The 27,552-nt window shown below is 38.8% G+C and overlaps 1 protein-coding gene across 4 annotated transcripts in view; it reads right to left on the reverse strand.

Annotated features, from left to right (window-relative positions):
- Positions 1-27,552, reverse strand: part of METAP1D (methionyl aminopeptidase type 1D, mitochondrial) — an 83,531-nt gene that overhangs the window by 18,362 nt on the left and 37,617 nt on the right. The window lies entirely within an intron of this gene.

Here is a 27,552-nt window from a genome sequence, read left to right on the forward strand (position 1 = left end):
AAGCTATTAGAGAATAAGCTAAAGCATTTAGTTCTATGTGTTGATATGTAAACAGGCCACAATACATTATTAGGGAAAAGACAAAAGCTGAACAATATGTATAAAAAGTCCACTGATGTAAGAAAGAATGTATACATTTATATAAGCTTGTAAATCTCTATAAAATTTCTGAAAATTGATATTCATCAATAGTGGTTATTTTTGGGCCATGTGATTAGGCCTGGGGTGGGGAGGAAGTCTTCCTGATTCATTTTATTTTCTTCTATACTGTTAGATTTTTTATTTTTTAACTTTTTAAAAGATTTTATTTATTTATTTGACAGAGAGAGACATAGTGAGAGAGGGAACACAAGCAGGGGGAGTGGGAGAGGGAGAAGCAGGCTTCCCGCGGAGCAGGAAGACCGATGCGGGGCTCGATCCCAGGACCCCAGGATCATAACCTGGGCCAAAGGCAGACGCTTAATGACTGAGCCACCGAGGAGCCCCACTGTTAGATTTTTTAAACCATCCACCTGCATGCATTACTTTTATAATTAAAACAATAGCTTGAAAATTCCCCAGCATGTCACAATTGCATGTCAGGGGTCGGCAAACTATAGCCCAAAGGCCAAATCTGGCCTGCTGCCTGTTTTTGTATAGTCCGCAACCTAAAAATGATTTTTACATTTATAAATGGGCAAAAAAGAAAAAAGAAAAATAATATTTTGTAACATGTGAAATTATATGAAATTCAAATTTCAATGCCCGTAAGTACAGTCACACTCATTCACTTACAGTCCTTCGAGCCACAGCGGCAGAGTTGAGTATTTGTGACAGAGACTGTACGACCCACAAAGCCTAGAATATTTACCATCTGGTCATTTACCGAAGTTTGTCAACTCCTGGTCCAGAGCACTGGTTCTCAAAATGTGGTACCCAGACCACCATATCAGCATCACATGGGAAAAAATGCAAATTATGGGTGCCCTCAATTTATTGACTGAAACTTTGGGATGAGGCCAGCAACCTGTGCTGCAAGAAGCCCTCGGGGAGACTGATGCCCACCTAAGTTTGAGAATTACTGGCCTAGAGTAACATTTCAGCTGTGAAACATAACAGAAACACGAATTGCAGGTGAGTACTGGCCTCCAAAGTCAAGATCTCCAAGTGAACTGAAAAAAGGCAGGGACACAAACAAACCCCCATGGTCAGTGACTCAAGGTCGTTTCACTCGGTTATGTTCTTCCATAAAGTTGAATGTAATAGCGTTGAATCAAACTTACAGAGGTGTTTCAGTGTTATTTTAAACAATTCCAAATACTAGACAAATGCAGAAATATCACTTCTTTTAAAAATCAAAAGTTGGGCGCCTGGGTGGCTCAGTTGGTTAAGCAACTGCCTTCGGCTCAGGTCATGATCCTGGAGTCCCTGGATCGAGTCCCGCATCGGGCTCCCTGCTCAGCAGGGAGTCTGCTTCTCCCTCTGACCCTCCCCCATCTCATGTGCTCTCTCTCATTCTCTCTCTCTCAAATAAATAAATAAATAAATAATCTAAAAAAAAAATCAAAATCAAAAGTTGTTTGATAGAGGCAGGTACATATTCCCTGACGCTTGCACGTTTCCCTGAAGACACCACCACCAGCTCTAGGATTGTCAACTGGTGTACGGGGCATGGCAGTAACCTAGGAAAAGCAGACAGCTGGAAAGCAGAAGCCTGAACATTCACTTCAGCCCCACTTGTTAGCTGTGTGGCCCTGATCAAGTTTCTTGAGGCTCAGGTGAGAATTAACTGGAATATGTGAAAAAGGATGAAAGTATGTGAAAACACTTTGCATTCAGTAGATGCCTAATAAATGACAGTTCCTTCAAGAACACTTAAAAAGATTTTAATGAGAAAGAAATCGTGCACTCCATTATAGCTTCTAATATTGAGCACTTACTACGTGTCACTTATTGTCCTAGGCACTTTACATACGTTAGCTCCTTAATCTTAATGAGAACTTTCTACTGCATTCCACAGTTGAGGATATTGAGGCACCCAAAGGTAAGTAACTTCCCCAGGAACATGCAGTAAGTGCCAAAGCTGTGGGAAAGCACATCAAGTTGCCTCCACAAAGTATATTATTTTTCTCATACACGAGGAAAAATGACCTGACACACATGGAAACACCCAGAAAACATAAAAGGCATCACAAAACTGTTAAAAGTTACTAGCATCTAGGTTATTTTTCCAAAAGTGGTGATGGGTTTGATGTAATCCATCCACTCTCTCAAGCCAAGCCCCCTTCGCTGAGCAAACACATGCTTCGGTGAGGTGGCTGACAGAAGCTGGTTGGCAGTCTGTGGTCATGGGTCCCAGCTAAAGCAAAGACTTAGGCGGAATCAATCTATGACTCCAGGGGCTGCCTGGGTGGCTCAGTCGTTAAGCGTCTGCTTCAGCTCAGGTCATGATCCCGGGGTCCTGGGATCGAGCCCCGCATCGGGCTCCCTCCTCAGCGGGAAGCCTGCTTCTCCCTCTTCCGCTCCCCCTGCTTGTGTTCCCTCTCTCACTGTGTCTCTGTCAAATTAATAAATAAAATCTTAAAAAAAAAAAAATCTATGACTCCAGGCTCCCCAACTCCATCCCAGGTAGGACCACAGACAAGACACAAGCTCACAAGTATTTCCCTTCTGAGGAAAGTATGCATTATGATTACTATTAATAAGGATAACACTAATAGAATTAGTAACAATAATAGTGGTTAACATTTAATGGCCACTTTCTTTGATGAAGCACAGGGCTAGCTAGGTGCTTTATATACATTATCTCTTACCAACTCTGGTAGGTAGGCAGCTATTAACGTCACTATTTTATGGATAAGGAACTAAGACTCACACCTCTGGTGGTCACTGGAAGGCCTGGGCTCCACATCCCGTAAAACCAAATCAAGGACTGTGCCTGCCACTCCAAGCTGCCTTCCTACAGTGCGCAGGGGCTCTAGTAGATAGCATGCTTTCCTATAGAATGTGGTTTTTTCAGGGATTAGTTTTTGGGTTTTTTTAAGATTTATTTATTTATTTGAGAGAGAGACAGAGTGGGGGGGGGACAGAAGGAGCAGATCTTCAAGCAGACTCCCTGCTGAGTGGGGAGCCCGCCGTGGGGCTCGATCCCATGACCCATGAGATCACGACCTGAGCCAAAGCCAAGAGTTGGATGCTCAATGGACTGAGCCACCTAGGTGCCTCAGGGATTAGATTTAAAGGAAAGTTGGTTTGTGTGTGTATGTGTGTGTTTGTGTGTGCTTTAAGATTTATTTATTTAGAGAGAGAGCACGCAAGCACACGAGCGGGGGGAGGGGCAGAGGGAGAGAGAGAAAGAGAATCCTCAAGCAGCCTCCCCCCACCCCCACCCCCGAGCACAGAGCCCATGTGGGGCTCAATCCCAGGACCTTGAGATCATGACCTGAACCAAAATTGAGAGTTGACTGCTCAACCAACTGAGCCATCCAGGCACCCCTAAAGGAAAGTTTAAAAAAAAAATGAAAAAAATAAACATCATAGGATCAACATTTAGAATGAAGGAACTTTTCATGAAAATTCGTAGATCTGATCTAATTGGGAGGTACTGTAGTAGTGAAGATAGCATGAGCTTTGAAGGCACATAGATCTGAGTTACCCAACTTCTGAGCCCCATGCTCTTCACCATTACACGGGAACAGCAGTGTTCTCCTCACCACTCCACTGTTGTGAGCTGAGATAACATTCATAAGTAAACCATCTTAAAAGCAGGTGCCCCATAAACATTCATTTTTTTCCTTTCCCTTCTCAACTCTTCAACAGGTTTACCTGCGGGCCTCTAAATTTATTTATTCTTTTATTCAGCAACTACTTACTGAGCTCCTCTGTATGCCATGCTCCGGATGCAGGGTGAACCAGATGACAAAGTCCCTGCTCTCACGGAGCTTATATTCTATGGTGGGACACAGACAAGAAGCAAAACAAATCCATTAGACTGTATCAGATGGTGATATGCATGACGAAAAATGGGCCAGAGCGAAAGGCAGCGGATGGCACCTTGGAACCATGGTTCTGCTCCTGGCCCTGCCAAGAGCTAACTATGTGACCTCGAGTAATAACATTAACAGTGAACACTGGCTAAGCACTTCCTGTGGCCGAGCTCTATCTATGCTGAGCACTTCAGACACTGCCCACTGATACAGAAGACTTAGGAAAATGAGCGAGTTGGATTTTCTCATCTTTGAGGGAGGTCTCTGTTAGCCCTGACATTTGTGCCTTCGTTCAGCAGCATCTGACTGTCATGCTACCTCCTAGGCAATGGGATGATGCAGACGCCGATCAATTTTAGGACTCACGAAGATTTTTTTCAATGCAGCTGATTACATGAAAGAGAGATCATCTTTATCAGCATTATCAAGTTCAAGTAGACAGTCATTATAGGGGGAATCTTTTCTATGTACTTAAACTTGAGGCATGAAGTCACCAGGCCTCTACTTGGATATCTGGTTGAGGCTTTTGAGACATTCGCTTCAAGGATGAACAGTGTTGCCAATGTACCTGTCCTGCCAAATGATAGGCTCACTGCTGAAAAGATGTGGGCACACCCACACACGACCTAAACATTGGGAACACAGCCTGAATATATCCAATCTGTTGACAATTACGATTCTGCAGTGTACTCAGAAATTCCACTTTCATATGATACTTTTTTATTTGAAGCAAAATCTTTTCTTTCAATCTGATAAAAGACACCCTATAAACGCTGTCACAAGGTAACAGGATAATAAGGTACCATACCGTGTTTATTCCACTAACTATTCATTACAAACCAGGAAAAAAGTCTAGTGTTTTCACAGGTGAAATGAAGAAATGGGCTTAAGAAATACAGGCTTTTAGAAGATAATGGTCCTCCAATTAATGTGGCAAAAAAGAGGTGGGGCAAAATCTTCAATTTTGTTTATCATACCGTAATAAATAAATAGTAGTTAACAAATTTCCTAAATGCAGAGTGGATAAAATAAAATTCTCCAGTACCCATTATATTCAGGGTCACAGGATAACCAAACTACAGTTACTGCTACAGACCATTCTAGAAAAGGTGTGTTGGGTTTCCTTTTATTTCCTTTCTTTATAAAAGCAGTGCTCTGTACACCAAAAGCTGATACAATCCAAATATTATATGTCAACTGTATCTCGATTAAATAAATAAATAAAAGCACTGCTGATACTATATCACAACTGTATCTAACTTTCAACTTTCTGCAGTCAATGTTACAGCTAATTTAATGCATGACATCCATCATCAGAGGCAGGGACACCAGCCAGGCTTCCATTAGTCATAAGACTGGCCTCTCTGTCTCCTGGGCACCACAATTTACCCAGGATGCACAGCACACACCCCCTTTTTTAAGGTTTAATTTTTTAAAAATATTTTATTTATTTATTTGAGAGAGAGAGAGTGCATGAGCGGGGTGAGGGGCAGAAGGAGAAGCAGACTCCCCACTGAGCAGGGAACCTGATGCGGGGCTCGATCCTAGGACCCCAGGATCATGACCTGAGCCAAAGGCAGCACTTAACTGACTGAGCCACCCAGGCACCCCAAGGTTTTATTTTTCAGTAATCTCTACACCCAACATAGGGCTCGAACTCACAACCCCAAGATCAAGTCTCATGCTGCACCGACTGAGCCAGCCAGGCGTCCCAGACCCCCTTTTGTTATAGCTATTTTCAGGAAACAAGTTTCAGGTGTGTACTAACCATTGCCAGGGACAAGCTGACCAATCTGAAGTTAAGGAGGTACAAGCTGAAAATCATCAGAAACCTCAGGAGATGAGAGCCCCAGATCAGCAAGGAGCTGCTTTGGACTAATTTGATCTTCAAAGAGTGATCATAGTGAGTGTTGTTACTGTCGATTATGTAACAGAAACTCTACATAGGGTTTCCTTGGGCAGTATGTCTATACGTTATTTGTTATAAATACTAGAATATTTGCTGTTATCAAAGGTAATAGTAAGAATTATTTTCAGTGTCACAAAAATTCTATCAGTGTCTAGTTTCAGCTGAGTGTCGAAAATTATAGGCAACTGCTTCTTTCACTCCATGGAGAAGCACACTGTGCAGCCTGAATGTCTTTTGAAATTGGTATATGTCCTCTGGATCCTGCAGCACATTTTTCATATTTTAAATTTGTATTTGCAGTAGAAATCTAAGTTAAGGTTTTAAATGTGAAAATATTTGGGAATAACATCAATTTCTAAAAACTGCATTTTATTTCCCTTTACAGATTAAGTCTGAAAGGTGGGATTACAGAATTCAAGTATGACGGAGGGAGGAATGCATTTTAAATAACTAAGGTTGCTGCACGCAACATGCCCATGTTTACTGGCCTCTTACTCAGGGTCCATTTTAATTGTTATCTGCTCGTGCATTCTATACCACATAATGAAACACTTCCATTTCACCCACTGAGCCCTGGGTTTTTCTGTGCACCTCTACTAATGACCCTTAATTAAGCCGATTTCTCCTTGAAAATGTGAGTTTTCTTTTGGCCAACAAGTATTTTTAAGGAAGAGGCCTGAATGAACTTTCAAAGAGACAATGAAAATGCTTATTATTTTAAGCAGTTGTAAAGCTGAACAAAGTATATTTGTACTCAAGTGTGGGCTACCAACACCTATATTTTTCATTGTATGTTTCCAGGGAAGCACTTTCCGCCTGTGGCAGGGCATCAACCCTCGGTTATGGTGCATTTCAGAGGTATTAAATATCTGGGTAGAAAACAACACAATAAAGTAGCCTGTATTACTTTATGTTAGTTAACAATGTCAACCAGAGATAATACGTAATTTAAAAGATACTCTGTAAAATGTCTGCCCGAATATATTTTTTCATAATGATCAAATGCCAAAGCCTAGTAACAAAACTATTATTTATAGCATATCAGCATCTAATTGATTTTACAAATGGAGGCAATTATTTTGGCTGAAGGGGGGAATGCGTGCCAGATTTAAATGATTTATGATTACTAAGACAGAAAACAATGTTTTGCTAATTCATTTTCAAATATGGCTCTTACAGTCATTGATAATTTTAATTTCAAACCAAATGATTTGCTTAAATTACACATTAACTTAAAAAAAAAAGTAACTCACTTTGTGATAGCAAACAGGTATTTTTAACTGTTTAGAAATATTGCTTCCTACAGTAGGCTCAAAAGGGACTGTACCATAGGAATACATTTTCGAAGTGCTGATTTAGAGCCACAGAAAGATCACACTTCATGGACTCCAACCAATTACCTAGAGTAGGAGCACGGGCTTTTATAGCACCGTGTGCTCAAGTCCAAAAGGGAACACTGCAAATGCATCCATGCCTTATATTTCTTGACCTAAAACACGGACTATCTACTTGATAGGTCTGATAACTTGCACAAATGTTGTGAAAGGAAAATTAAATAGTCTGCATCACTTGATATAACTCTCATTGATTTTTATAATCTAGTACTCAGATGTACCTGTTTTAAAAGTAAATGAGAACGATTGAGGGTTCCTTCCCATTTCAAGGAGACTATAAAGCAGAAGAGAAGCTCACATTGCACAAGAAATAACCTGTGCATTTGTTGAAGAAAAAAGAAAATCAGCTCAGGGAATGCCCCAGGCTGCAGCAGATCCTGATTGGGCAAAGCTAAAGGACAAGGGCCCTTGAAACTAAACAAAAGCAAATTCATTCTGTTGACAGATGTTGATTACATCAAAGCAACAGGAACTCCCCCAACTCCCCAATTTTTTTAAAACAATTAATACCTCTCTACAATTTACACAATGAGGACAAAGTAAGTTTCTAAACCAATCATAATAAACATTATTAAACTTGTTTTTTAAGTTTCAGTTCAGTTGAAGACTGTTCTGGTGTGTTTTTAGCTATGGGCTTCTCCAAACAGTGGTTTATTCATTCCCATGGACATGTCGGGGAAGCCAAGCTGGCCATGCCATCAGCCCCTTCCTTCCAGGGGTTAACTGCCCTGGCTGCCAAATAAAATACAGAGTGAGCCATGTAATTATGGAGACAGTCAAAGGGCAGGCTCTATTTTGAAATCTATTTGCACAGACAAGGTCTTCCAATTGAGCTTACAGGAAACAAGCTGGTAAAGAGCCTTCTTTTCCCCAGATGCTTTCCACACTTTTTCTCCAATTCAGGAAATCATGGATATGGACACCATACACCATTGCTTCCTGGATTTCAAGCTAAGATACCACGACAAGAAGAAGAGTGGATGTTTTACAAACCCGTAAAAAACACTTTTTTTCCTTTTTCTTCTTGCCTAATTAACAGCATTTAGCAATAGCCTCTGGATGATAAAGCAACAGTGTTTATTAAACAACATTTCTAAAGAGGATGCAGGCACAGTTATGCAGGTGTTGGAAAACAGATTCTTTTCCTTAATGCTCAAAATAAAGTATAAAGTCAAGTCTAAAATATATTGGCATGAACACTTGTCTGAAAGAAAGATTCTACCTGACATCCAATAGTGTTGTCATTGAAGTTATTCACAGCTAAGACTGCTAAAACAGTAACAAAGATTCCACAGAAATAAAAAAGAAATGTGTAAAATAGTTTAAGTGAATAAAAAAAAACACAAATCACTTTATACTGTAACATAAACATTTGTCCTAGTTGCTTAAAGCTCTAAATTTGCAATTGCTATGAGATTTTACCGTGCTCAGATTAAAATAGAATCAGGCCACCGCTGCCAATAAAACAAAGTAGTCAGATGAAGGTGAGACAGTCGTCTTCATCGATACTAGCCTGTGGATGTCAGAACTCGTCATCAAGCCATAAACCAAAGCCTGGGAGTCCTGATTCTAGAGAAGATGAGCTGGAAAGTCTGCCATGGTTAGAGCACTTCTGGGGAAAGGAAGGGCGGTGGCCTGAGGGCACCCTCTTCCAATAATAACAACATTCAAGAATGATGCCCAGGTCACAGCAAAACATGACCTTCCCCAAGGCTCCATCAGGAAGTTGGCTCCACGCTACATCCCTCCTCCTTTTGAAAAATTTAGCAATACCAAATGATAGAGTATAATGACAATGACAAGCTCAGAAATGGGGTTAGGAAAATACTGCCTTTTCTTTTTTACAAAAGTCAATCGGATAATATGTGATTATCCATTAATGTATACTACCAGCACCCAGGGATCTGTGATTTAAACAAAAAAGCATTCCCCTCTTCTTGGAAGACAAAAACACCCCATCCTACTCTAGAAACACGTATCAATAAATAAAACCTAGTTAATAAAATAGACTTATGTTTGTGGGCCTAGAAAAAAATTCCTTTAGGCTGGCCCAACCATAGGTGGGGGAGGGGAGTCAAAGATTACAGTAAGAACTCAAAATCTAAAACTGAGAGCAAATCATTTGATGGATAAATGGAAGTTACACAGAAATGACTGATGTGTAAAAGGAAATGGGGCTGTTGTGTGAAACTTCTCCATTTAGGGTAAAAAATGTTTACTTCACAATTTAAATCTAAATTCATTTTTATAATCACAAAGTATTGAGTCACACTGCAATAGTATATGCTTAGAAAATCCCACTGTCTCCCAGCTAAAGTTTAGAGAAAAGCAGCTTTTTAGCACTTCAACAATACATATACTCAGGCAACTTCTTGGACAAAGAAATATTGTGTCTTTCCAGGGGAAATAAAGGAACTGTTTATTAGGGCTGTGGTTAAAATGTAATAATTCATTCTAGTTGAGCCCTGTGGAAAATGTCATCAAAATATCATTTTCTCTGCCAGATTTTCTGGATGCCGTGATATAGTTTAAATACGGAATAAAAGGCAAACTCTGATTAGAGTAGCAGTATACCACCACCACCAAAATGAACCAAAAGCAAATGTTCATTCCATCAAAGGAACAGGAAAGAAACCCACACAGTCCTGATACCCAGAGAACGCACACTTTTAGGTTAGCACAGAACATCTGGCAAACTTCAACCTTCCAAATTTCTCAAAAGAGGCATTCCTGTTACCACACACTTTGGCTAAAGAAGAGGAACAGAAAAATTTTATATTAAAGCACATAAATAAGAATCAGAAAGAACAATTTCACCAAAATCATACACGGAATACAACTTTAGAGAAAGTTCATATAAAAATAAATATCATGAGTTTTTAAAAAATGATATAGTAAGAAAGTCCTTCTTTAATTAAAAAAATCCTTCATAAATACTACTGTCATGTAAAACACTACTCAAAATATTAGTTATTTGGATAAAAATACCCTGTAATAGAAGACAGTGGGACTTAAGGTTTGTGATCAAAGGCATGGCTTTAACATGAATATTTCTGTATTAAAGCATTTGAAAAGAGTGTAATTTTAGTCTTCATCCCACAACACTGTCACCTGAATTCTATATGCAACATGCTCTAGTTACATTGTTGGATGTATTTCTTTCTCTCCTTTAATGAATCACTTAAGGTCATTTATGCAAACAATTGGTATAAAATAGCTCAGAGCTTTGACCAAAGCTGCACTATCAATACAAAAAAACCCCAAAAAACCCCCAAAAAACCAGCGCTACATCATAATATTTTTCTGAGAATGTTTTCACAGTACAATTCAAAGTGAAAGGCATGACATAAAAAGAAAACATTTAAATATAAATTCTACCATTGGTATTTTGACACATGTGGGAGTTTTGTTTCTGCTCTGTAACCAGGTAATAGGAGTGGAAGGTAGGTAGGGAGGTCAGTAATCACAACCCAAAGTGAGGAAGCTAAAGCCCCAGGAAAACAATATATTTCTAACCTTCTGCAGTTGAGATTACATAGATTTAAGACAATAGGAGCCAAGATCACTCACCAAAGGGTTATTTTCACAAGAAAAATAAAGAGAAAATAAACAGTAGCCTCTGTAGTAAAAGAAAAAGTTCCAAATTATTTAAAAGTAGCTTTTTGGACTGATGTAGTTATGTTGCCACAAAAAATTTTATATTCAATTAAACTGTATGGACTTAGTTAACCATGTGAATAATCACTCCATAGCTTCAGGCATTAATGCAAAAAGTGCAATGTATTAAAATGGTACGGGCTTAAAAGGGGAATACTTACAAACTGACCCTTGTCTTTTTTTTATGGATGCTCAACTATAAAATCATTAATTTTGTACTAAAGATTAAAAATTGGGGTGCCTGGGTGGCTCAGCTGGTCAAGCATCTGCCTTTGGCTCAGGTCATGATCCTGGGGTCCTGGGATTGAGCCCCACATCAGGGCTGTCTGCTCAGCGGGGAGCCTGCTTCTCCCTCTCCCTCTGCTCCTCCCTCAGCTCGCTCGCTCTTTCTCTCTCTCTCTCAGATAAGTAACTAAAATCTTTTTAAAAAATCAAAACTATTACATCACCCCTAACAAAACATGTACTCTATCTGTATACTCTATCTGTATAAAGCAGGCTGCTTCTCATGTCTGAAAATGTATTATTACTTGAAAACTTTAGCAGACCAAGATTAGTCACACTTGGTGGAATGACAAATCCATCATCTCATTTTTATTTATTTTTTCATTATCTCATTTTTAGACCAAAGTCTTCAATATAACCACAATACTAAAATATTTGATGTGTATATTTGAAACGTTTATTGTCTAATGTGAGGTGTACTGAACATTTCTTGAACTATACTCTTAGTAGAGTATTACAAAAAGAAAAGCAACCCTAAAATGTCTAAATAAAACTTAGCAAATTTGTAGGTAAAAAGAAGGAAATAGTGTGGCATTTAAAACATTTTATATTTGGCTTGTGAACGCACCATAGGATATTTACTTGAGTTCTTGCTTAAATTGATTTTCCTTCTCTGAACAATAGTTGGTTCACTTGCACAAGTTAGTTAAACACTCCAAGCCTTAGTTTCCTCATCTGTTAACAGGAATAATAATACCTTCCTCACAGGGTTGCTAGGATAATTGTATGACATGAGGTATGGAAAGTGACACAGGGTAAGCACTTGATAAATTGTAATTACGATCATTGGTTGTGTGATGGAGGGAGGGCACTCTAAAATGGACTAATCAGTAGGTAGAAACCAGCCTGAATTACAAAATGGGCTTTGGCTAATTCACAAAGCATTCATGAGATCCTAGGTTGGGTCCCAGAGCTGCTTCCTAAAAACCATGCTATCCAAAACACTGGCCCTATCCTGCCTTCATCACAGGACCACCCTGACCATCAAATGAGACTGCAGATGTATTAATACTTCACAAACTGGATAGCATCTCATGATTGTAGTGTATTGAGAGAAGACTCAAACTCAGTAGGATGAATTATGCACAGCCTAATTTTGACATTTTTCTCAGAGTTCTTGGGGAGACCTTGCCAGAATGCTGATGGCTAACGGTGAAGTCTAAGGAAAATCTCTTCTTCCGTTCAGAGGCATAAAAGACCCCAGCTTTTCTCAAGAATCATATCCTTCCAAACACATTAGTACATGAAATAGTTTTTATATCTGTGCAAAAGGTGAGATAGGAGAAATCATGTTGTAGAAAGATTCCACTTAGCAGTTAAGATTCCCTGTAAAGCTCAGTATCACAAGCAATTTTAAGAGTTAGAGTAGAAAGGGGGTGCCTGGGTGGTTCAGTCAGATTAAGTGGCCAACTCTTTATCTTGGCTCAGGTCATGATCTCAGGGTCATGAGATCAGCCCTGAGTCAGTCTCCTCACTCAGTGGGGAGACTGCTTGGGATTCTTCCCCTCTGCCCCTCCCCCCCCATTTGTGCACATGCACACATGTATGCTCTCTCTCTAAAATAAAAATAAGGGGCACCTGGGTGGCTCAGTCGGTTAAGCGTCTGCCTTCAGCTCAGGTCATGATCTCATGGATCAAGCCCCACGTTGGCCTCCCTCCACCTCGGGGAGTCTGCTTCTCCCTCTCCCTCTGCCCCTCCCCCTGCTTGTGCTCTCTCTCTCTTGCTTTCTCACTCACTCACCTCTCTCTCAAAAAAAAAAAATCTTTAAAATAAATAAAATCTTTTAAAACAGAGAGCAGAATGCTATCTTTATTCTGTTACTAAATTGTGTTCAGTCCATATTGTGCTTATCCATAGTTACGTTGTCCTTGGTAAACTTGGGAACTTAGTTTGTAAGAATTACAAATATATTTGTTTCAGTGTGCAATTATTTAATAGAGATATTCCAGAGCTCACCAAACCTTATTGTTTAAATGTACCAAGAAGTCTTCTTTGCATAAAAATTCCTGTTTATTAAACAGTGATACAGGAGAACTTATTTACATGTCAAGCACCAGCAACATACATCATTTATGACAAAAAAGGCAAGCACTCCATAAGAAATGCTCAATCACTGTCAATCACAAACACCAAAATATACATAAACCAAAGCAAGCCATGTGAACTGTATTAAATTCAGCTAAACACAGAATTACTAACCAAACAAACAAAAAAACAAATAATTATCAGTGACTCACAGACCTATTTACATAGTACACAAAATAACTTGGAAAGGTGTAACCATGGAAACCTGATAGCCTAAATTCAGTGCCTTTAAAATTTGCATTTATTTAAACACTGTGCAAATGATGTCCTTATAAAGTTTAAATATTTCAAAAGCAGTCAAAGCTTATCTTTGTTATCTGATCATTGATCAAAATAGTTTCAACTATAAATTAGCTGCCTTTAAAATTATTCAGGGACCAATTTAATGAAACTATGATAAAAATGTCAAATAATTTTTTCTAATTTTTCAGCAAACTTATTTTCACAACCACTGATTAACAATTGAAAAAATTCAATTATACACAACAAATCTCACAATAGTCAAATAATATTAAAACATGCTTTGACATAAAGACTTTTCTTAAACTCACACTGTTGCATGCAACCACCCCCACTTTCTCTAATTAACTACTAAAGCAGAAATGTTATTAGCTGTTTTGGTTTACAGGTGATTTTCACTGACAGTTACCATTTGAATAGTTTAATATTTAATGCTATGATTAGTCGTAATGTCTTATATTTTATTTTATAAGCTACATGAGTAAAACATTATTTTGTAGTCCACTGGCTCCCACACTCAAGATATAATGTTCAGTGTGTATTTCATTATGTAGATGAGCAATGGATGTTGTTTGACATGATTTAAATGGGTCAACAGTATTTTCCTAGTCACATTAATCATTCAGACAGCTGGAATTAAAAAAAAGGGGGGCCTTGAAAACTAAAACTAGAGAATCTATTCACACAAATGACACTTACCATTGGCGGGTTATCTAGGATGTGGTTAAGCAGAAGGAAGAGTTACAGACTTTGAACACATGTTTCATTATTTATTCGGAAACCACTTCAAGACCTAGCTCTATTTTCAGAATCCAAGTGAACACCCACAGGGACAGATTTCTGAGATACCAAACTATAATATATTTTTTTTAAAAAGCATTAGATGGAAATCTATGAAAACTTTTTCATTTGAAAAAAAGAATAAAATTTGGGGAGCCCAGCTGCAAATGAGACTGGGCCTCAGGATAGGGTCAGGAGTATGGTGTCTATAAAAATACACAGCAGCACAAACGAGGGCACAGCCCTCACTGTGGACAACAATCCTATCTTCACCTGCTGATGGCTCCTAGGAAGTGAGGAGGAGAAAAAAGAAAAGCAGAACCAGCTTTTAGGAATAGCTGCAAATCATCTTGCTCCAGGCCTGAGTCAAAATAACCTTGTAAGGAACACAGAAACAACAGGTGTGAGCTCACCAACAGCAACTCCACAGCCCTCTTTCTCTTTCATTGTCATGACTGACCTTTACATTGTGTCTGACCAAAGGATGATTTGGTCTACTTGGCTATTCAGTGTGCCACAATACTATTCTGGACAATCATCCTACCACTTTGTTCCATATGAATCAAGCGCTTTCTAATAACAAGTATGGAAGTGACATACAGTCTTTGCAACTAAAGCTCTTTAGTGGGTGTTTGGCAGCTGTGAAGAAGACAGCGTCTTGGGGTGCCTGGGTGGCTCAGTCGTTAAGCGTCTGCCTTTGGCTCAGGTCATGATCCCAGGGTCCTGAGACTGAGCCCCGCGTCGGGCTCCCTGCTCAGCGGGGAGCCTGTTTCTCCCTTTCCCGCGCCCCCCCTGCTTGTGTTCCCTCTCTCACTCTTGCTCTCTGTCAAATAAATAAAATCTTAAAAAAAAAAAAAAAAAGACAGCGTCTAGCATTAACTTTTTCATTCTGAACCCACTTCTCAAAGGTCATTCTCTTGAGTGGATGTGCTCTGTCCTCTCCTGAAACCACACAGAATGAGCCAGAGTCCATGGAAAGCCCCTATCTTGTTCTGTTTTATTATGAAAATGGTACATGTGTGGTATTAAACATTTTTATAATACTAAAAAAGCAAGAAACAGTAAAAAAAAAATGATTGCTGTTAACATTTAGCCAACACACTTTAGAACATTTCTCTAAGAGGCACCTGGGTGGCTCAGTCCTTAAGCGTCTGCCTTTGGCTCAGGTCATGATCCCAGGGTCCTGGGATGAAGCCCCACATCTGGGTCCCTGCTCCCTGCTCCGAGGGAAGCCTGCTTCTCCCTCTCCCTCTGCCCCTACTTGTGTTCCCTCTCTCACTGTGTATCTTTCTCTGTCAAATAAATAAATAAAATCTTAAAAAAAAAAAATTTTCTCTAAGTATCCAATAATATATTTTACTTTATATTAATTTATCATATTTCATAAATATTCAGTTTGTATATGGAGTTTTGTTAAGCTGCCTTTTTTTTGAGAGAGAGAGACAGAGTGCAGAAGCAGGGGGAGGGGCAAAGGGAGAAGGGAGAGAGAAACTTAAGCAGGCTCTACGCCTAGGGCAGAGCCCAATGCAGGGCTCAATCTCATGACCCCAAGATCATGACCTGACCTGAAGTCAAGAGCCGGCTGCTTAACTGACTGAGCCACCCAGGCACCCCAAAGCTGCTGTTTTGAAAGCAATTAACTTCTCTCCACAATATATGGAAGATAATCCGTCTTTACCAAAAAATACAGATCTACAGGATTCTTTTTGGCTTCTTGGGTTGTTTTATTGATTTCATATTGTTCCTTTATATGGATGGGTGACAGAGCACTTTATTTAACCAATGATAAGCATTTGGATAAGTTTTTTTTTTTTGCCTTGCATAATATACTTTTTACAAATACAATTGCATATTTGACCAATTACTCTTTTTAGCTTAAGTTCCTAGTAGTAGAATTCTTAAGTTAAGAAATATGCAGAATTCAGGGCTGCCTGGGGGGCTCAGTCAGATAAGCATCTGCCTTGGCCTCAGGTCATGATCCCAGGGTCCCGGGATGGAGCCCAGCATCAGGCTCCCTGCTCAGCGGGGAGTCTGCTTCTCCCTCTCCCTCTGCCACTCCCCCTGCTTGTGCTCTATCAAATAAATAAATATAATCTTTAAAAAAAAAAAAAAGGAAAGAAATATGCAGAGTTCTGCCATTTGCAAAACTGCTCTCCACATAATAGCAATTTATATTCCCAATGGTGCCAATTGCCCTACACCCTCACCAATATTAATAATGTTAAAATCGGGGCACCTGGGTGGCTCAGTTGGTTAAGCGACTGCCTTCGGCTCAGGTCATGATCCCAGAGTCCTGGGATCGAGTCCCGCATCGGGCTACCTGCTCAGCAGGGAGTCTGCTTCTCCCTCTCCCGCTCCCCCCTCTTGTGCTCTCTCTCTCTCACTCTCTCTCTCAAATAAATAAATAAAATCTTTAAAAAAAAAATAATGTTAAAATCTTTGTCAGCTTGATAAATGAAAAATTATTATCTTGCTTTTACTTATTTTTCTTCAGGTACTACTAAGGTTGAAGATCTCTTTATATAGTTATGTTCTTTTGTGAAATCTCTATTTAGGCCTCTTGGGTTGTTTTTTACTTATTTTTAAGAGTGTTCTGTGAATTAGAAACATTAAACATTTGTGTACTCTATTGTTTCAAATTTTTCAGTTTGCCATTTGCATTTCAACTTTGTTTAAAGTCTTTTTGGCCACCCAGTTGGGCTTAACATTGAATTTATGGAGTAATTTAGGGAGAATAGGACTCTAAAATACTTAGTTGCCTTATTTAAGAGATGTCTTCAGAGGTGGCTCAATCGGGTAAGCATCTGCCTTCAGCTCAGGTCATGATCCCGGGGTCCAACCCCGTGTCAGGCTCCCTGCTCAGTGGGGAGTCCGCTCCTGTTCTTCCTCCCCCCTGCTCTCACTCGCTCTTTCTCTCAAATGAATAAATAAAAAATCTTAAAAAAAAAAAAGATGTCTTCATAGGTATTGCAGTCTTTTTAAACGTCCCTCAGTAAAAGTCTAATTTTTTTTTCACACAGGTCCTATATATTTGTTATTATTTGTTTAGTCCTAGGTATTTTATATTCTTGTTTGCTATTATTTATTTTAAGATTTTATTTATTTATTTGAGAGAGGGAGAATGAGATACAGAGAACAGGAGAGGGAGGAGGGTCAGAGGGAGAAGCAGACTCCCTGCTGAGCAGGGAGCCTGATGCGGGCCTTGATCCCAGGACCCAGGATCATGACCTGAGCTGAAGGCAGTTGCTTAACCAACTGAGCCACCCAGGTGCCCCTCTTGTTTGCTATTATAAATGGAATTTTTTTCCATTATATTTTCTACCTAAATACAGGACAGTAATTTATTTTTGTATAATAATTAAATTTTTCTTTTAAAAAGTTGTTTAAAAAATCGAAATACTCCAGTGTCACATGTTTATGCTACTTAACATTTTAAAAAGTCCTACATACAGACTCATACACTTACCATTAGAAAGAAGTAAGTTGCGCCTGATAGGTTAACTAGACTTTTCTTTCCATCATTGCCAATTCACCTCTCTTACTTTGTCTCTCCCCAAAATTACCCTCCCTCTTCCCAAATATGAAGTGCTGGGCTGGGTAGGCTAACAGGTGCTAGAAGTGCCAGTAAACTAAAGACATCAAAAAAAAGGGACAGATTTTTTTGGAAGGGTTTGATATTTAAAATATCTCCCCCAAAAAGCAATGACCTAATCACGGCAGGGAGGAGAGGGGGAAAATAGAGCTTTTTAGAATTATTTATCCATACTTATCTAATTTTATAGCTTAGTCTTGCTTTTGTTTTGGATTACATGTCTAGGTTGGCTTGGAGAGACCCTAAATCTTTTTAGTGCTGGGGTCCTGTCTCGATTCAGCCTTTATGTAACTATAACTGTGCCCACAAGTACACGAGGATCTGAATGCATCAAGCAAATGGCACAATTACAAAACTTCCCCTGGTCTTATAACAGTGAAAGAGAACCAGGAACTTTAAATAAAAATAAATTTAAAACCAATCTGCCAGCTTTCTGAACAAGGATTCTGTGTAGCTCTAGTTCCTAGAATCCTCTCGTATTTAGTTTGACTTCCCCCTGAGAAGAGCAATTATGTCTTAAAGTTGCAGAAGAGGGGCAAGAGGGGGAGAACCCTCTATTGCTCCCTTAAATCAAATGTTCTCCTGATGTATTTTCTTTCATGAGTTTCAGAATACTACTTCCAACTCCACCTATGAGTTTGGAAAATCATGATGCTATACAGATGACAGAAAAAAAATGACTAATTTTTTCCATTAAAAGTATCTGATCCATAGGTACAGCATGGAGTTCATTATATGCTTTTCCCTATATTTGAAATTTTCAATAATAAAAAGTTTTAAAAGTCTTTGAACCAGCACTAAAAAAAAAAAAAAGTGTATCTTTCCTAGAGAATTCTAAGAAGTGTAGGAAATGGAAGGGTTATTTTAAATCTAGATGCTGTTTATATGTGGAAAAAACCCAACCATTTAAAATGAGCATTGACCTGCAGTTGCTCCTGGGCCATGAGCTAGGAACAGCCAGCCCCAGGACTCCTGCTTCTTGACAGTGGAACCATACAGTTAGTTATTCACACGTGTCTCATTTGCATTTCACAACCACATGTGCCTCTTGGGAGTGATCCTGGGGTCCAGACTTTTAGCTGCTCACATACTGTGCAAGTCAAACTCCTAAAAGTACACTGGAGCACAGGGCTGGACACTTAATTGTTTCTGAGAGCAGCGTGAAGTTTAGGTGCCGGCCGGGATCTGAAACGTGTTTGGGGTTTGGCCACGGTGATGATGTACAGACAGGCAGGAGGTCTTCATGGCAGTTCAACACTGGAAATGTTGGAGAAACACTGTAGAGTGAGGGGAGTTCTCTTCCCACCTTTGCCTTATAAAACCTTAGGCAGCGAGATTTTTGCACTATGGTGTGGGGTAGAGAGTTTGGAGATGATATATAAAATAAGAAGGCTATATAATCCTTTAAAGGGGGTAGCAGGGGACTGACATGGACAGAATTTAGACTTATAACTAATGTTTCATAATTGCCAAATCCACACTACTCTCAACTCCACTGCCATGACTAGATGATGCTGACCTCACTGAGTAATCTGAAAGACTAGCAATATTTGGGTTTGGTGACTGCTAACTTCAGACCTCATAAATATTATTTAACTCTAGTCTCTTTGCCTCTAGCCAACCAGCCTGACTGCAATTTTCAGCCACAAGTGGCAAACTGACACTGAGAATTTATGGGCTCTGCTGTATTAGTAATGCACATTTCCTTTTGAATTATCCTAGCCTGAAGCAGATTATTAATTATATTCCTTTTGCCACGCAAGTCTGGAGATCTACAAGTGGCTCAGGAAGCTACATGAATATTTTTCAATGTCTTAAGTAGGTTGGTAAATAAAAGTCCCATGTACGGCAAATGAAAAACAGATGAATTTTTTGTATTGCTAGAATTTTTAAGCTATCTTAGCTAATTAAAATTTGGTCCCAGTGACAGTGTGTCCATAGAAAATGATTCCCTATCTTATTAGAGATGATTTTCACTTTACTATAAAAAAATGCATATTGTACAGTTTTCTCCAAGCACAGTATTCAGGTAATCAATCTATACTATGGATAAAGTTAGTTCTACACCAAGATAAATATGTGGTCTTAGCTGTTTGGAAAGCATTTGCCTACATAAACAATGTGGCTAAGTTCTCAAGCTACCCCTTTGCCTATAATGTAACTGAAATACTACACATCTGCAATGAAAACAAAAAGCTAGAAACAATTCAGCTGCAAGCACCTACTATTTTAGCTACATTATGGGTTTTCTGAGCTACCCTGGGAATGTTGCTGCCATTTACAATGTAGTTTTTCTAAAGAACAATGTGCTGCACATTGGTGGACAATGAGGTAAAGTAGAAAGTCTACTCTACTGCCTCCTACCTCCCATTCTCAGCATCTTCCTCTCAAGCCCCAACCAGAAAGGGGACGGAGGCTGAGTGGCCCTGACAACACTAGAGAAAAGAGAAGGCAAAGTTTCATCCCTTCCCATAAAACCTGTACCTGTGCCAGTCAGGATTCTCATGTTGCGTCGTCAGCTTCCAACTTCTGGAGCGAGTGAAAGGAAACAAACCTGTTCTGAAGTTCAAGCAACCCCTCTCGCCTACATCTCAAGCCCCAGTTCAGCCACCCTGAGAGTGAAACATGGTGGTGCTGGAGGACTACTGTCACTCTATCCAAAGTTCACCAATATGGGCAGGAGCTCTAGTTAGTAACTGTTTCCAAATTAGAGCCAGTGGAACTGGACTGTCTAGCTTCAGTTCCAGCTCTAAGATTCACCAGCTGTCAACTTTCAGCAAGTTACTTGACCATTCTGTGCCTCGGTTTCTTCGTTTGTTAAAAAATGGGAAAAACTGTTATAAGGATTAAGTAGGTTCATATGTCTTAAGTACTTATTAGCACGGCGATTGGCACATAGCAGTCACTAAGTTATCACTCAATATAGGTTTATTATCACTATGAATGAAAAATTACAAAAATGTTCTCTTTTTTTCTTTTTTAAAGTAAGCTCAAAGGCCCAACATGGAGCTTGAACTCATGACCCTGAGATCAAGAGTTGCATGCTCTGCTGACCGAGCCAGCCAGGCGGCCCTCTCTCCTTATTTAAAGCTATATTATTTTTTTTCTAGTCTTCAGAGTAGTAGTTAGGTAGGAGGCTGTAATTTAGCAAGTAGACATTAATAACCAGAAAGAGTTTATGTACCTCTGTAATACTCCTATACACCCCTACCCCACATACACACTCCTCAAACAAAACCCAGATGTTTAAATTACAAGTACATATGGGTAATAAACAGTAAACTTATTTTATCTATGTTTTTTGTACTAATAATATTTTAAAAGAAAGCATTTTAAAAGTCAATGCAAGTATAGATGAGGATGTGGAGCAACAAAAACACTCACATTCTACCAGAGAAAGTGGTGATTGGTATAACCACTTTGGAAAACTGTTTGTCTATGAAGTTGTTGGCTCACTCTTAGGTATATACCCAATAGAAATGCATAGAGAGGTGCACCAAAAGACATGCACAAGAATGTCTGTAATAGAAAAAAGTGCAAATAATTCAAATGTCCATCAACAATAGAAGGGATAAATTATGATAATTTTATAAAATGAAAAGATTATACAATAACCAAAGTGAATGAACTACAGTTACAGACAACAATATGCATGGATCTTTAAGATGTAAAATAAGTCAAAGAAGTCAGACACACAAAAAAGAAAACTACTGTATGATTCTATTTATATAAAGTTCAAAATCAGGCAAAATTTGAATCATACTGTTAAGGAATTATACATGGGGGTAAAACTATAAATGAAAGCAAGGAAGTGAATACTAGTAAGGTCAAGAGTGTGATTACCTAAGAGACGGAAGAGATTTGAGCTGGAAAAGGCATGCAGAGTTCTGGGGTGCAGGCAATGTTCGATTTTTTTTTTTTAACTGGCAAGTAGTTATATAGGTGTTTGCTTTATAACCACTTACTAAATTGTACATTTCTTTTACACATGTTTCTCCCCTGTGCATTATACTTCACAATAAAGTGCTAGAAGGAAAGGAGGGAAGAAGGCAGGAAAAGAAGGAAGGAAGAAAGGAAGGGAGAAAGGGAGAGATAAAGTCAGAACTAGAAAACAAAAGGAGAGAAAGCATTGTAACAATCAGGTTTCTGTATATTATAATGCAAGTAATTTGAAATACTTATTAATATGTGAAATTCAAGCAATTTTTAAATCAAGGAAAATTCAAAATCAGGATTCTTCCTATATAGTGAAAAAATTAATAGCATAGTTGTCTATATTACATTTAATTGGCTAGGGTATGAGAAATTTATATTTAAAAATTTTTCAAATGAATTCTTGTAATTATATTACTTCAAACTAGTTAATAAATACCCTTGATGACCATGTAACTATATTCTTACTCCAGAGCTTTTTAATTGATATAATGTACATGGGACAACTATACTACTTGCTGAAGCAGAAAAGGCTATACATTTTCTTAGCAGGAAAACTAGCTGTATAATAACAATAATAATAACACAGCTGACATGTTGTAGCAATTTACAAAGTAACTTCATACATATTTAATATGGTCCAACAACCTGTGTAAGGTAAACTGGGAAGATATACTTACTTTACAGGCAAAACCCCCTGAGACTCATGGAGCTTCAGGGATTTGCTCAAGATCACAAAAATTATGAGTTGCAGATGTGGGTTTTAAACCTAAGCCTATTTTTTTTTAAATTTTTTCTTGTTATGTTAATCACCATACATTACATCATTAGTTTTAGATGTAGTGTTCCATGATTCATTGTTTGTGCATAACACCCAGTGCTCCATGCAGAACGTGCCCTCCTCAATACCCATCACCAGGCTAACCCATCCTCCCACCCCCCTCCCCTCTAGAACCCTCAGTTTGTTTTTCAGAGTCCATCGTCTCTCATGGTTTGTCTCCCCCTCCGATTTCCCCCCCTTCATTCTTCCCCTCCTGCTATTTTCTTTTTTTTTTTTTCTTAACATATATTGCATTATTTGTTTCAGAGGTACAGATCTGAGATTCAACAGTCTTGCACAATTCACAGCGCTTACCAGAGCACATACCCTCCCCAGTGTCTATCACCCAGTCACCCCATCCCTCCCACCCCACCCCCCACTCCAGCAACCCTCAGTTTGTTTCCTGAGATTAAGAATTCCTCATATCAGTGAGGTCATATGATACACATCTTTCTCTATTTGACTTATTTCACTCAGCATAATACCCTCCAGTTCCATCCACGTCGTTGCAAATGGCAAGATCTCATTCATTTTGATGGCTGCATAATATTCCATTGTATATATATACCACATCTTCTTTATCCATTCATCTACCTAAGCCTATTTTTTTAAAAGTTCTTATTTACAGAAAATTTCAAACATATACAAAAGTAGACATTAGTATAACAAACTTCCATATACCCATTATCCAGCTTTAACATTATCCACTCATGCTGATCTCGTTTTATCTATAACCATCTTCCCTTCCCACAGAACTATTTGTAAGCTAATCCCAGACATTATATCATTTCATCTCTAAATACTTCAGAATGTGTGTCTAAAAGATGAAAACTCTCTTTAATGATTTAAGAATATAATCTTATCACACCTAAAAAAATTAACAGTAATTCCTTAATATCATCAAATATTTGGGCAGTCTTCAGATAGTCTCCTTTTGGCATATATATATGACAATTATATATATATATAGTATAAATATATATAAAATTATATATATAATTTTTTTAGATTAAACAAATGGTTTGTTAAAATAGGACTCAGGGGCCTCTGAGTGGCTCAGTTGGTTAAGTGACCGACTCTTCAGTTTCCACTTAAGTCGTGATCCTGGGGTCTTGGGATCGAGCCCCATGTTGGGCTCTGACCTCAGTGCTGAGCTCAGCAAGGAGTCTGCTGGAGTCTCTCTCCCTCTCCCTCTGCCTCTGCCCCTCCCTCTGTGCGCTTGCTCATGCTCTCTCAAATAAATAAATCTTAAAATAAATAAATACATAAATAAATAAAATAGGATCCAAATAAGGTCTATCCATCTCATTTGATTGACATGTCTCTTATGTGTGTTTTAATCAATTCCTCTTTTTTTTTCCTTCCATGTGATTTATTTGTTAAAGAAATGAATTTTTGTCCCTAGCATCTCTGTATTTTGGAATTCACTAGTTGTATCTCACTCAGTGGTGTCATTTAACTGTTTCCCTGTCCCTTATATTTCCTAGAGACTGATATTAAAACTAGGGACTCAAGGGCGCCTGGGTGGCTCAGATGGTTAAGCGTCTGCCTTCGGCTCAGGTCATGATCCCAGGGTCCCGGGATCGAGTCCCGCGTCGGGCTCCCTGCTCTGCGGGGAGCCTGCTTCTCCCTCTGCCTCTCTCTCTCTCTCTCTCTCTGTCTGTCATGAATAAATAAAATCTTTAAAAAAAAAATAACTAGGGACTCATTTTGATTCAAGTTCAGGTTTTCTGGCAAGAGTATTTAGTGGATGTTGGCAGCCACTGATGGTCAGTGCCTAGATGCATTAATTCATTAGGGGTTTGCCAAGTGGTGATATTTTATCAGTCCTTCTTCATTCATTGGCAAGAATACCTCTATACAGAAAAACTTCCTTTCATCAAAGTAGTTGGTCAACCTGAGGTTCAGTTCACACATGAAATCAAGCTAAAGACTTGATTCTTTCCCTCTACTTAAGCAGTTTTCAGAATTAGCTAGTAAAAACCTAGAGCTTTGACCAACCAAATTCAGTGTTCCTTTTTTTTTTTCAAATTCAGTGTTCTTAATCAGAGATTAGATAAAATTTCTATCTAAAACATTCAGATCTAAAATTTTGTATATTTCTATATAAATGATTTCTATATGAAAGACTGAGTCAATGAAACTTCACTTCACTTTGAAGTCAAAATACTGGTCAGAGTCCAGGAAACAGAAACATTTTACTTATTTTTATCATAAAGCAAAAACACTAATCATCCAGGCTTAATATCACATATCTTCTCCATCCTTCTCACACTTTTATTGTGGGGGTGGGTGGGGCTGGAAGATTAGAGTTAACAAGACTGCAATTTAAAGGGAGGTAAAACCCAATTCCAAATGGATTTTTCTTTAGGAAAGAAACCCAAAACCGAAAGAAAACAGGTAAAATTAGCTATTGGAAATTATGGCCATGTGAATCAACCCTTGCTCCCCACATCTGGCAGCACTTAGCTCCCCGAGGGCATGCTTGGTGCCCTAGGGCCCCAGTACATATGTTTGACCAGCCGGGCAACAACAAAGGACACAGAGGCTAGAAAAAGAGGCAGCAGGTAACCATCAGGCTGGCCAAATGGCTGAGGCACTTTGACAAAAAGCACAATGAAGCAACTGGTTATTCCCATGGCTGAAAAGTCAATGAGGGAGGGCTTTTATTTTAGGATTCAAATTCCACAAGTTGCCTCTTTAAGTCACTGGGTTACTTCCTTGTTTTAATCGAGAGTCCACAAATCCTCCCTTTTCTTTCAGATACTCAGTGAAAACCATCAGAGACAAACTGTATAAAGCCACCTTGTGTTCTTGCCAAAAACCCATCTGAGAATTCAACTAGACTGTTTTCTGGACTCTACTTCCAGACTGTGGAGGAAGTGAAGGTGCCAAGTTATTCTGCACACACATTGGCATTATGCTCAAAAAGAGACAGAAGCATCCGTGAATGACATAGTCTATCTTATCATATCCATTCTACAACTTAGATGAATACAGTACTATCAGTTTTAAATATGGCTGCTGCCAAAGCAGACATTTCATAATTATGAAGTCGGGGCTTTGCCTTTCCCACAGCCTAAAGTCCTCTTGGCTGGTGAGTGTCTCCCTTATATCTCACCAAGAATCCCTACACTCCCCTCCATCTCTTCACCAAAACTATTAAAAACATACCAACTCATTCCTTATAATCCATCCTTAGCAAAACACAGGAATGATAACTCTTACTAAACTAAGGCTTTTTGGGAGTGCCTGGGTGGCTCAGTCATTAAGCGTCTGCCTTCGGCTCAGGTCATGGTCCCAGGGTCCTGGGATCGAGCCCCACATCGGGCTCCCTGCTCAGCGGGAAGCCTGCTTCTCCTTCTCCCACTCCCCCTGCTTGTGTTCCCTCTCTCGCTGTCTCTCTCTCTGTCAAATAAATAAATAAACTAACTAACTAAGGCTTTTGGGGGAAATTCCCTTGACCCAAAGGAATGATTCTAATAGTTGGAAATTTTAGGTTCCAAACAGTGCAGAGGGGAGATATTTTGGGGCCAGTAGACCTTTCCAATGATTTTAGTTACACCTTTGTTAATACCTGTTTCATAAATACGAAGCTCTAGGGAAGGAAGAGATGACTATCAATGTCTTTAGTCTTCCCTTCCAGTGAAATATTTCTAAATTACAGATTTTTGAAAATGGTAAGCCCTTAAGATAAAATATTTCTAAGTTGTCATTCAGTATTTACTCCTCAAAACAACTTCTTGAAACTAAGCAAGAGGAAGATTTTTTGATGTCTGACATATACATACATACACACATGTATGTGGGTGTGTGATTAATTGTGGAATTAAGACATCTTTTAACAAATGGATCACATACAATTAAATATTTGGAGAAGCTAAATATATTTTCATTTCTATTTTTTATTATTTTTTAAAAGATTTTATTTACTACACCGAACGTGGGGCTCAAACTCACAACCCCAAGATCAAGAGTCATATGCTCTGCTAACTGAGCCAGCCAGGATATAGGGATATTTTCATTTTCAAATGCAGGAGAAAGTTAAATGAAAGGTTTTATTAAGAAACAGACTATTTCTTGCTAATTGATGTTACTTCAGTGTCTCCAATTTAAGATAAAAGGCAGAAGGGTAATTGATGAATACATTACTGTTGCTCATGACTCTATTACAAAACCAGAAGCATATCAAGAATCTGAACTGGGAATGCTGAAGGCTGGGGCCAGGGTTCATGGGTTAAGAATGCAGACAGGGGTTTGCTCCAGGATATGCCTCCTATAATGTGACAGCAATGTTGTGTCACACATCTATATATCCCCTTACTTCTTGCCTGCTTTAGCTCATGTCCACCTCTGCAATATGGTTTTTTTTTTTTTTAATGTAGGCTTAAAAACGAACGAAGTTGGGGTTCATGAGATTGAGGTGGTTATTTTTGTGGGCTATAATTTTTTCATTTACCTTCTATTTTGGAAAATGTTTGCCATAAATGTCCATACTCTAGCAGACTCTAAGACCAGAAAACATAATCCCCATCTCTGCTTTACTGTAATATAGGCAGTTGGTCCTATGCAAGTTTGTGCTTAGATTTTACAAATGGGCAAGAACTAAAAGATGTTGAAGTTTTTACAGTTCAAGGATTTGTTAAAATCTAAATATATTTTAAAAGTGAATAAATGAGTACAATTATTGGCAATAGTAAACTGTACTTTTATTTATTTTTAAGTTTTTATTTAAGCAATCTCTATACCCAATGTGGGGCTCACACTCATGACCCCGAGATTTAGAGTTGCATACTCTGAGTGCCTGGGTGGCCCAGTCGGTTAAGTGTCTGACTCTTCATTTCGGTTCAGGTCATGATCTCAGGGTCGTAAGATCGAGCTCCACGTCAGG

Source organism: Mirounga leonina, unplaced genomic scaffold (assembly GCF_011800145.1).
Source record: "Mirounga leonina isolate KUSES-001 unplaced genomic scaffold, KU_Mleo_1.0 Mir_151, whole genome shotgun sequence".
Classification (NCBI taxonomy): Eukaryota; Metazoa; Chordata; class Mammalia; order Carnivora; family Phocidae; genus Mirounga; species Mirounga leonina.